The sequence below is a fragment of the Schistocerca americana genome, chromosome 1 (genome assembly GCF_021461395.2).
Source record: "Schistocerca americana isolate TAMUIC-IGC-003095 chromosome 1, iqSchAmer2.1, whole genome shotgun sequence".
Taxonomy (NCBI): domain Eukaryota; kingdom Metazoa; phylum Arthropoda; class Insecta; order Orthoptera; family Acrididae; genus Schistocerca; species Schistocerca americana.
In genome coordinates this window covers 407,224,142-407,236,501 of record NC_060119.1, presented here as the reverse complement: position 1 = coordinate 407,236,501, position 12,360 = coordinate 407,224,142, and positions in this window count along the sequence as shown.

Below are 12,360 nucleotides of genomic sequence, written 5' to 3'. Positions count from 1 at the left end.
AATACATTACATTTGTCTATGTTAAGGGTCAGTTGCCACTCCCTGCACCAAGTGCCTATCCGCTGCAGATATTCCTGCATTTCGCTACAATTTTCTAATGCTGCAACTTCTCTGTATACTACAGCATCATCCGCGAAAAGCCGCATGGAACTTCCGACACTATCTACTAAGTCATTTATATATATTGTGAAAAGCAATGGTCCCATAACACTCCCCTGTGGCACGCCAGAGGTTACTTTAACGTCTGAAGACGTCTCTCCATTGATAACAACATGCTGTGTTCTGTTTGCTAAAAACTCTTCAATCCAGCCACACAGCTGGTCTGATATTCCGTAGGCTCTTACTTTGTTTATCAGGCGACAGTGCGGAACTGTATCGAACGCCTTCCGGAAGTCAAGAAAAATAGCATCTACCTGGGAGCCTGTATCTAATATTTTCTGGGTCTCATGAACAAATAACGCGAGTTGGGTCTCACACGAACTCTGTTTCCGGAATCCATGTTGATTCCTACATAGTAGGTTCTGGGTTTCCAGAAATGACATGATACGCGAGCAAAAAACATGTTCTAAAATTCTACAAGAGATCGACGTAAGAGATATAGGTCTATAGTTTTGCGCATCTGCTCGACGACCCTTCTTGAAGACTGGGACTATCTGTGCTCTTTTCCAATCATTTGGAACCCTCCGTTCCTCTAGAGACTTGCGGTACACGGCTGTTAGAAGGGGGGCAAGTTCTTTCGCGTACTCTGCGTAGAATCGAATTGGTATCCCGTCAGGTCCAGTGGACTTTCCTCTATTGAGTGATTCCAGTTGCTTTTCTATTCCTTGGACACTTATTTCGATGTCAGCCATTTTTTCGTTTGTGCGAGGATTTAGAGAAGGAACTGCAGTGCGGTCTTCCTCTGTGAAACAGCTTTGGAAAAAGGTGTTTAGTATTTCAGCTTTACGCGTGTCATCCTCTGTTTCAATGCCATCATCATCCCGTAGTGTCTGGATATGCTGTTTCGAGCCACTTACTGATTTAACGTAAGACCAGAACTTCCTAGGATTTTCTGTCAAGTCGGTACATAGAATTTTACTTTCGAATTCAATGAACGCTTCACGCATAGCCCTCCTTACGCTAACTTTGACATCGTTTAGCTTTTGTTTGTCTGAGAGGTTTTGGCTGCGTTTAAACTTGGAGTGGAGCTCTCTTTGCTTTCGCAGTAGTTTCCTAACTTTGTTGTTGTACCACGGTGGGTTTTTCCCGTCCCTCACAGTTTTACTCGGCACGTACCTGTCTAAAACGCATTTTACGATTGCCTTGAACTTTTTCCATAAACACTCAACATTGTCAGTGTCGGAACAGAAATTTTCGTTTTGATCTGTTAGGTAGTCTGAAATCTGCCTTCTATTACTCTTGCTAAACAGATAAACCTTCCTCCCTTTTTTTATATTCCTATTAACTTCCATATTCAGGGATGCTGCAACGGCCTCATGATCACTGATTCCCTGTTCTGTACATACAGAGTCGAAAAGTTCGGGTCTGTTTGTTATCAGTAGGTCCAAGATGTTATCTCCACGAGTCGGTTCTCTGTTTAATTGCTCGAGGTAATTTTCGGATAGTGCACCCAGTATAATGTCACTCGATGCTCTGTCCCTACCACCCGTCCTAAACATCTGAGTGTCCCAGTCTATATCTGGTAAATTGAAATCTCCACCTAAAACTATAACATGCTGAGAAAATTTATGTGAAATGTATTCCAAATTTTCTCTCAGTTGTTCTGCCACTAATGCTGCTGAGTCGGGAGGTCGGTAAAAGGAGCCAATTATTAACCTAGTTCGGTTGTTTAGTGTAACCTCCACCCATAATAATTCACAGGAACTATCCACTTCTACTTCACTACAGGATAAACTACTACTAACAGCGACGAACACTCCACCACCGGTTGCATGCAATCTATCCTTTCTAAACACCGTCTGTACCTTTGTAAAAATTTCGGCAGAATTTATCTCTGGCTTAAGCCAGCTTTCTGTACCTATAACGATTTCAGCTTCGGTGCTTTCTATCAGCGCTTGAAGTTCCGGTACTTTACCAACGCAGCTTCGACAGTTGACAATTACAATACCGATTGCTGCTTGGTCCCCGCATGTCCTGACTTTGCCCCGCAGCCGTTGAGGCTGTTGCCCTTTCTGTACTTGCCCAAGGCCATCTAACCTAAAAAACCGCCCAGCCCACGCCACACAACCCCTGCTACCCGTGTAGCCGCTTGTTGCGTGTAGTGGACTCCTGATCTATCCAGCGGAACCCGAAACCCCACCACCCTGTGGCGCAAGTCGAGGAATCTGCAGCCCACACGGTCGCAGAACCGTCTCAGCCTCTGATTCAGACCCTCAACTCGGCTCTGTACCAAAGGTCCGCAGTCAGTCCTGTCGACGATGCTGCAGATGGTGAGCTCTGTTTTCATCCCGCTAGCGAGACTGGCAGTCTTCACCAAATCAGATAGCCGCCGGAAGCCAGAGAGGATTTCCTCCGATCCATAGCGACACACATCATTTGTGCCGACATGAGCGACCACCTGCAGATGGGTGCACCCTGTACCCTTCATGGCATCCGGAAGGACCCTTTCCACATCTGGAATGACTCCCCCCGGTATGCACACGGAGTGCGCATTGGTTTTCTTCCCCTCTCTTGCTGCCATTTCCCTAAGGGGCCCCATTACGCGCCTGACGTTGGAGCTCCCAACTACCAGTAAGCCCACCCTCTGCAACTGCCCGGATCTTGCAGACTGAGGGGCAACCTCTGGAACAGGACAAGCAGCCGTGTCAGGCCGAAGATCAGTATCAGCCTGAGACAGAGCCTGAAACCGGTTCGTCAGACAAACTGGAGAGGCTTTCCGTTCAGCCCTCCGGAATGTCTTTCGCCCCCTGCCACACCTTGAAACGACCTCCCACTCTACCCCAAATTCCCCGCTTGTAGCACACTACTTCCCTAGCGCCCCTTGTTCAACATCGTCATCGCACGCACCATTTAGCTTGATTCCCGTAAGGGTTCAGATCTAGGGTGCACCGACATTGAAGATATCATGAAATGCCCTCAAGGCGTGTGTACAGCGTGGTCCATTGATAGTGACGGGGCCAAATATCTCACGAAATAAGCATCAAACGAAAAAACTACAAAGAACGAAACTCGTCTAGCTTGAAGGGGGAAACGAAATGGCGCCATGGTTGGCCCGCTAGATGGCGCTGCCATAGGTCAAACGGATATCAACTGCGTTTTTTTAAATAGGAACCCCCATTTTTTATTACATATTCGTGTAGTACGTAAAGAAATATGAATTTTTTAGTTGGACCACTGTTTTCGCTTTGTAATAGATGGCGCTGTAATAGTCACAAACATATGGCTCACAATTTTAGACGAACAGTCGGTAACAGGTAGGTTTTTTAAATTAAAATACAGAACGTAGGTACGTTTGAACATTTTACTTCGGTTGTTCCAATGTGATACATGTACTTTTGTGAACTTATCATTTCTGAGAACGCATGCTGTTACAGATTGATTACCTGTAAATACCACATTAATGCAATAAATGCTCAAAATGCTGTCCGTCAACCTCATTGCATTTGGCAATACGTGTAACGACATTCCTCTCAACAGCGAGTAGTTCGCCTTCCGTAATGTTCGCACATGCATTGACAATGCGCTGACGCATGGTGTCAGGCGTTGTCGGTGGATCACGATAGCAAATATCCTTCAACTTTCCCCACAGAAAGAAATCCGGGGACATCAGATCCGGTGAACTTGCGGGCCATGGTAGGTGCTTCGACGATCAATCCACCTGTCATGAAATATGCTATTCAATACCGCTTCAACCGCACGCGAGCTATGTGCCGGACATCCATCATGTTGGAAGTACGTTGCCATTCAGTCATGCAGTGAAACATCTTGTAGTAACATCGGTAGAACATTAAGTAGGAAATCAGCATACCTTGCAGCATTTAGATTGCCATCGATAAAATGGGCCAATTATCCTTCCTCCCATAATGCCGCACCATACATTAACCCACCAAGGTCGCTGATGTTCCACCTGTCGCAACCATCGTGGATTTTCCGTTGTCCACTAGTGCATTTTATGCCGGTTTTCGTATGGTGTTGGCGTATGACGCTTCGTCGCTGAATAGAACGCGTCCAAAATATCTGACATCGTCCCGTAATTTCTCTTGTTCCCAGTGGCAGAACTGTACACGACGTTCAAAGTCGTCACCATGCAATTCCTGGTGCATAGAAATATGGCACGGGTGCAATCGATCTTGATGTAGCATTCTCAACACCGACGTTGTTGAGAATATCGATTCTCGCGCTATTTATCTGCTACTGATGTGCGGATCAGCCGCGACAGCAGCTAAAACACCTACTTGGGCATCATCATTTGTTGATGGTTATGGTTGACGTTTCACATGTGGCTGAATACTTCCTGTTTCCTTAAATAACATAACTATCCGGCGAACGGTCCGGACACTTGGATGATGTCGTCCAGGATACCGAGCAGCATACATAGCACACGCCCGTTTGGCGTTTTGATCGCATTAGCCATACATCAACACGATATCGACCTTTTCCGCAATTGGCAAACGGTCCATTTTAACACGGGTAATGGACATGAAGCAAATACTATCCGCACTGGCGGAATGTTACGTGATACGACGTACTTATACGTGTGTGACTATTACAGCGCTATCTATCACAAAGCGAAGAAAGTGGTCCAACTAAAACATTCATATTTCTTTACGTACTACACGAGTATGTAATAAAACATGGGTATTCTTATTTTTAAAAAAAACGCAGTTGATATCGGTTTGACCTATGGCACCGCCATCTAGCGGGCCAACCATAGCGCCATCTGGTTTCCTCCTTCAAGATAGACGAGTTTCGTTCTTCGTAGTTTTTTCGTTTGATGCTTATTTCGTGAGATATTTGGCCCGGTCACTATCAATGGACCACCTTGTATATTATTACCACACGTGTGGCGTCTTTTCTTTCGCGGATGTCCGTAAGAACAGACACCACACCTGTAATAGTAACTTGCTAGTACATTTATTTTAGAGCATACTACAAAAGCCGTGGTTCGGAATGGAATCTTAATTACAAGTGCCTACCTAATTGGCTCGGTATGTCAGTTCATAGATCGGAGGAAGGCAAGGAGGTATCACCTTTGGCAGGAGCGTTCGTAATGAAGCACCGTGGTGCTCAAATCGAACTTCTTGTTGACAACAGCTTTTCTTTTTACATACTTTACAAAGGCAATGAAAAGATATGTTTGTGTGGCAATGAAAACCTTCTACCGTCGTATCGGTTTGATGCAGACTTTCTTGTGTGTGTGTATAGCTTTCAGTTTTTTCTATATTCCTTGACAATTTTTATTTTCTTACAGGCAGGGAAATTTAATGTCGCTGCCCGCGAGGTATTATTATGCGGCTGTAGCAGACGCTCTTCTCCATATTATGCGATTTATTATTATAAGATCCAATTGATAAAAACAGTGCAATTTGTCCGTAAGGTGGTAAATTATTAAACTTGTTTGACAATTTATTTTTGTGATAAGTTACACAGTACTCTGTACCAGTAATTAGTCATTTAACATTTTATAAACAACTGTAAATTGAGGAAAAATGTACTATAGTTTAAACAGTAAGTCGTTTACGCTCCTAAAGCCGTCGGCACACGGACCGTGCATCCGAACGTTGAGCGTGCCGAGTTTCTGACGTCATAGCGTGGAATGGCACGGTTGGGGGTCTTTCCGAACGTGCAGAGCAATATTTGGCATGTCAGATATTCTGAGCGCGCGTCTGAGCGTTGACCAATGAGATGGGACAACGCCACTTACGACACACGCACGCCGTCTCCCTTCAGTACAGAGTTGTGAGGCGCCATATTGGCATTCATTTCAATTTTATATGTATATATGCCGTTTCTGAGGACCAGCAAATTGAGAATCACTGAAAAACCCGTTGTTAACTGTGTGATTCGTTCCAATAAACTGATGAGAAGCAACATATTCATGGCAAACGAATTATTATAACTTGCGTATTATGAGATTAGGCTACTTGAAGGCAACGACAAACTGAAGATACACCCAAAACGCATTGTTTTTGGTACAATTTGTTATAACTAAATTTCAGTTGGTAACACATCTACGATAAGGTTTTCTGCAAGAGGTAACATACTATGATTAGTGACATAAGTTGGTTTGTTGGTTTAGTGTAATGAGTAGCGTCGTTCTCTTGCTTTGGGTTGTTAGTTGGGGCGGTGGTTCGAGTCACGACACTTCTGAATTTTATTTCCTGACATTCGCGTTTATATTAGGTTCTGATACTTTATTATTAGTTTAATATAAGTATATACTATAATATGTGACGTTATGTAAATATAAGTTCAACTTTTTTTGATGGGTGACTTTGTTCGATTGGCTTTATCTACAGGACTGCTTGCGCTGCTTGTAAAAAGATATTTTGCTCCTTTTTCTTTTACCCATCGTAATTCACATGTTGCAAAGTTTCTGCTACTGGGTAGGAACAGTGATTAAGTAAGACCGACCTTGGGGTATTACTAAAATGTGGGAATGACGAAGTAATGTTTATCTTATGCGGAGAAGTATTCCAAATTTGTACCGCACTGTTTGCAATGTAACTTTTATAAGCCTGTGTCCTTAATGATTGTAAACGGTACTTTCCTTTTCGAGGACGATGAAGGAAATGTGCGTTTTAATAGAATTAACGAGGAAATTTTTACGCGCGCACGTGGAGTAAACAGTGTGATTTACGAACTAGAAACATCCCTCAACTGCCGCTGGAGTGCGTTGCGATCGCGTATATGACGTCGGGGCCCACGTACCGTATGCACAAGTCGCATGGTTCCTGAGCGTTCAGCAGCACGTTGAACTTGGCACGCTGAACGTTAACGTTCGAGAGCACGGTCCGTGTGCCGACGGCTTAAGGATGAAGTTTACTTGTAGCTGTGCCTTGGGCCCGAACACACACGATCAGTTAACTTATCGGCAGGAGAAAGGTGTCCTGAGGCCTGAACAACGCTCTTTGCAAAGAAAAATTTGATATTTAAAAAAATATATATATTTGCTCTTCTTTCTAGCAAAAGAGCTGATGTTCCATTGGCTCCTTACTCGAAGAGTATGATGGCCCCTTTCCCGGTCCATAAACTGCCAACCATGGATGAAAGGCAGCGGGGAGAGTCCATATTCCTAGATTTCCAGAAAGCGTTTAACATAGTGCCCCTCTACAGACTGTAAAGGAAGGTCCGAGCATACGTAGTACACTTATGTTCAACAAAAACAGGACACCTTGAACGACTAGAAGTAGGACGTTCTATTGTGTGATGACATCGACGCATATAAGGCGCGAATGGCGTCCTATGGTATAGCTGTCTTTGCTGCATTCACCTAGTTCCAAAGTTCATCTGTGGTGTTTGGCATTCGGTCAGAGTGCTGCACCTGTCACTTCACCAAATCCCACATATTTTCGATTGGCGACAAGTATGGCGATTTGGCGGGCCAGAGCAAAACGCTAACATCCTGTGACAGCAAGAAGGCCCGTGCTTGTGCAGCAACATATGGTCGTGCATTGTCTTACTGGAAAATTCCGGCTGCGGTGTTGTGCAGAGAGGGTATGGCTACTGGTCACAGGATGTCACTCTCGTAGGTCACACTGCTCACAGTGCCCTGGAAACGCACCAACTGTGATTTATGGTTGTGCCCAATAGCACCCAACACCGTAAGGCCTTAATTTGGAGCTGTATGTCTTCTGCGACTGCAGTCACTGTGATGCTGCTCGCCCTGTCTCCCGCGAACCAAAATGCAGCCATCGTTTTGAAACAAACAGAACCCGGATTCGCCCGAAAACACTATCTGATGCCACTCCTGTGCCCAGTAATGTCATTCCATACATCACTGCCGTCTAGAATGTTTCTGCACATTCGTTAAAGATAGGCGGAGAAGTGGACGATGCACACATAATCCATGCCGTTACAGACGGCGATAGACCGTCAGCCCTGATAGTGTACGACTTGTTACACTGTTCCACTGTTGCGCCAGAGCCGAGGAAGACGCAAATATGTCCTGCAATGCCATTCGGATGAGATGTCGATTTTCTCGAAGGTGGTCTGGGTGGTGCGACTTGACCCATCTCGTCGTATTCTACGGCCTTCCGTGAACCATTCTCCGCACACCCGTTGCACCGTTGAAATACTTCGTCCCACAAGGGCAGGAAATTCCGGGATGGATGCATCACATTTCTTGCCAATGTCTGCGGCTCGTGGTCTTGCGGTAGCGTTCTCGCTCCCGCGCACGGGGTCCCGGGTTCGAATGGCGACTCTCTGGATCCTCGCCATGACGGCACACGCCATCGTAGCGCGGAGGCAGACCGACCAGCTGGCCTTCCTGATGGACCTCTGGGAGGAGAACAAGACGGCCCAGCAGCACGGGCGCTACCGCGAGAACTTCCTGCAGATTCCACTGGAGACAGCGATCGCCTGAGTCCTACCCAGCCTGTGACCCTCAGCACCGCCACCAGCCACCTCACCACACTCACCACAAGAAGAACGTGTGCAGTGACAGTGAATAAGTGCAACACAAAAGATAAAGTGCTTTCTCCTCTCGCCTCAAATAGTGAAGTACAGTAGTATAAAGTGTTTCGTCTTAGTGAAATCAGTGATACAAAGTGCTTCTCACCAAACACCTGTCATGCTCGCAGCCAAAACAGTGTCAAAAGTATGCCCAGTAGTACTACCAGTTTTTTTAAATTAATTTTTTTCCATTATTTGTACTATACTGACTAGGAAACAAGCATTACTTAGTGGAAAGTGCCAATTACTCATTATTATCATTATTATTATTATTATTATTATTATTATATTTTTTAATATGATTTCCTTTATTTTGTGCCTATAAAATTCTATTGTTTACTCACACTCTCCTTTCTGCTTCTCTTATGTAATACGACAAAATTTTCTCTGTTCTTCAATTTAGGTATATTCTGTAGTATATGTAAAACAGTTTCTTCCACTTCTGCTCCATCTATCATGGTGACGTTTCCCTCATACTGTCCCACTTAACAGTGTAAACTAGAGGAAGAGATCAAACCGGAATACACAATGTCCCTGTGGCATCAAAAGTGCATCACATACAGAAACATAAACTCAAAATCAATGCATCGATGCCAAATATAAACTGTTATGCCTGTCCTGCAATGTCTACCGCCCCCGCCCCCCAAAAAAAGACGACAAATGGCCATCTAAAAGGGTTTAAGGAACAACAATAAGAGAAAAACGAAAAAGGAAAATATAAAAACGAAAACATATAAAATGACAGTAATATTAACCAACACTAGGAATATAATAGGTTAATAGAATAAAATGTCTTTTTTTAATGTATCGTTGTTAATATATTTAAATAAATATATATGGTTACAAAAAAAAGTTCGAATCTCGGTGGGACCTAATTTTTTATTTTTAGTGTCGGATATAACATGCTACGGGGAGTTAAGATCAAATAGGGACTAACTAATTATAACACCGCAACCTTGAGAAGTAATACATTAAATCTTATCAAGCACTGTTTTAACACCCGTGCTATTTCAGCTGAGATGTGTTTTTAATAAAATTGAAGAAGACGACGCAAAATGAAAAAAAATAAAAAAAAAAGATTCCAGGCGGGGTCAGGTATTTTCTCTGCCTCCTGATGAATGGGTGTTGTGTGTCTTTCATCATCCTCATTCACAAGCAAGTCGCCGTAGTTGCGTTAAAGAACTTGTGGAGCAGCGGCCGAACCGCCTCGCGAGGGGTCTCCCGGCCACGCTCATCATTATTACTCGTATTATCTTGCCAATAATGCGCCCTCTTTCAAAATACCTGATTTGACGGTACGGTTAGGGCATACGTCTGCGAGGCATCCTGCACGTCTGCTCAAGCCACTCTGATCCATTACCTTCTGTTTACAGCGACAACGAGAGCTGAAGGCACATTTTACCGGCGTTGCGTCGCGATATCGATATTGACCTTGAACCCGTAGGCCGATGTGTTTCAAATGCCAATCCTTTCTGGAGAACATACTAATGCACAAGTACTGTGAATATGAACGTCCTATCTCTAGTCGCACGAGGTTTTCCGTTTTTCCTGAACATGAGTATAAGTTCCCAGATGTGAGACTGGTTCCTTAAGAAAGCGAGCGCTCATCAGAGACGAGGATATTGTCTGTAGCACTGCAGGAAAGTGTGAGGGGACCACTCTTGTCCCCTATGTTCTCAAACGATCTGACATATGGGGTAAGCAGCATTCTATGAGTGTTTGCTGACGACGGTGTAGTGTACGGGAAAATGTAGTCTTTGAGTGAATGTAGTAGGGTAGAGGATGACTTGGAAAAAAATGTTATTTATCGAATTTGGGAAAACGTAATTTAAATGGGAAAAACAATTTTGTTCGAGTACGGTATTAGTAACTTGCTGATTGACCCACTCAGGTCAATTAAATCATATCTAGGTGCGACATAGCAAAGCGATCTGAAACGAAGGCACGCAAGCTCAATTGTACGGACGGAGAACGGTCGACATCGGATTACTGCAAGAATTCTAGGAAAGTATACTTCATCTACAAAAGAGATCGCGTACAACGTACGTCCGTGAAACATTCTTGCTGCTGCTCGAATGTTGATAAATGGAAATGAGCGTTTGGCGTCAATGGCCGGGAGGTCCCTTACGGGGCAGGTCCGGCCGCCTTGGTGCAGGTCTTATTACATTCGACGACACATTGGGAGACCTGCGCGCCGGATGGTGATGAAATGATGATGAAGACAACACAACACCCAGTCCCTGAGCGGAGAAAATCCCCGACCCAGCCGGGAATCGAACCCGGGCGCGTAGGACGGCAATCCGTCACGCTGACCACTCAGCAATCGGGGCGGACTTCGAATGTTGGTGAACCCCACTAGGTTGAATTGAAGGAAGACATCGAAATAGTTCAGAGATGTGATGCTAGAGTTTTAACGGTAACTGTTATCAACATGAGAGCATGACGGAAATTCTCTGTGAACTCAAATGGGAACTCCCGGAGAGAAGAAGAAGCTTTTCACGGAGTAAAAGTCTGTTTACGAAGTTTAGAGAACCGGTATTTGCAACAGAGTGCAGAACGATCCTACTCCCACCAACATATATCTCACCTAAGGAGTAGGAAGGCGCGAGAAAATGACGGTTCGCATGGAAGCATATGGACAGTCGTTTCTCCCTCGATCCATTTGCTAGTGGAACAGAAAAGGGAATAATCAGCAGTGCTACAAGGTATCCTCCGACATGCACCGCCGTGTAATGGTTTATAGAGTACGTAGAAGTAGTTGTAGAAGAATCTAAATTCTAATGTGGTACTGAAAAATGTATTGAGTGACATTTGCTGATCAAATGGTAAGACAAAAACTAGTCTTCCTCCAGTCCAGCAGAAAAATCATTTGCTATTATGGAAGGGAGGGGTGACCTGAGCGAAGAGCGCATCAAAACTGAATTGGCACTCTTACTTCTTCCAGTGCAGTCTCTCTCTCTCTCTCTCTTTTCTTCGGGTTCTGCTTTGTGGTATTCCCGTCAAAGCCCTCTCCACTGCACTTTTAGTGACACTCAGCCAATAGCGCATTATAATAAAGATTTTACATTCAGAACCGGATATTGACTTCATTTAGTATGAATTCGATATTATACAGTAACTAAGTTTTCGATTGGGAGTAGCGGACCTCTGCTTCATCTTCTGCCCAAGGAGGCTATCTGAGGCAGGGCTGACGGGGTGTTCTGCTAGCGCGATACTCCCCCGGCCTTTTTAGAAACTCGAGCCGCTACACCGTCTGGTAGCTTCTCCTAGCAGAGGACAGTCCTTAGTAGCACCGCAGATCGGACCAGGTCTTCCGTGTGGCAGCCAAAAATTCTAACAACTCTAAAGGTGACTATTTCGTAATGATGGAATATAAAATGCTTTTTTTTAATACTTCTAGTATTCCAGCATCGTTTACAAATACCTTTACATAAACATAGCTATTAGTAAGTGGCCTACATAAATAAACGGAGTTTAACTTGCCATCGACGTAGTCGTTATTATGGACAGATCAGAAGTTCGGATTGAACAAAAATGAGGACAAATTCAGCAGCGGCCTGTTCGAAGTAACATCCCGGCATTCACATGAAGTGTTTCGGAGAAATCACGTAAAACCTAAATCCGTAGCACATTTCTGGATCACTGTCCACCTCGCTGAATGAGATATAGAGCGTCGACCGTAATCTACTGCTTTTGAGAAAATTCGGATGTTGCTCACTTTCAAACGGAAGAATTGAGGAATTTAAT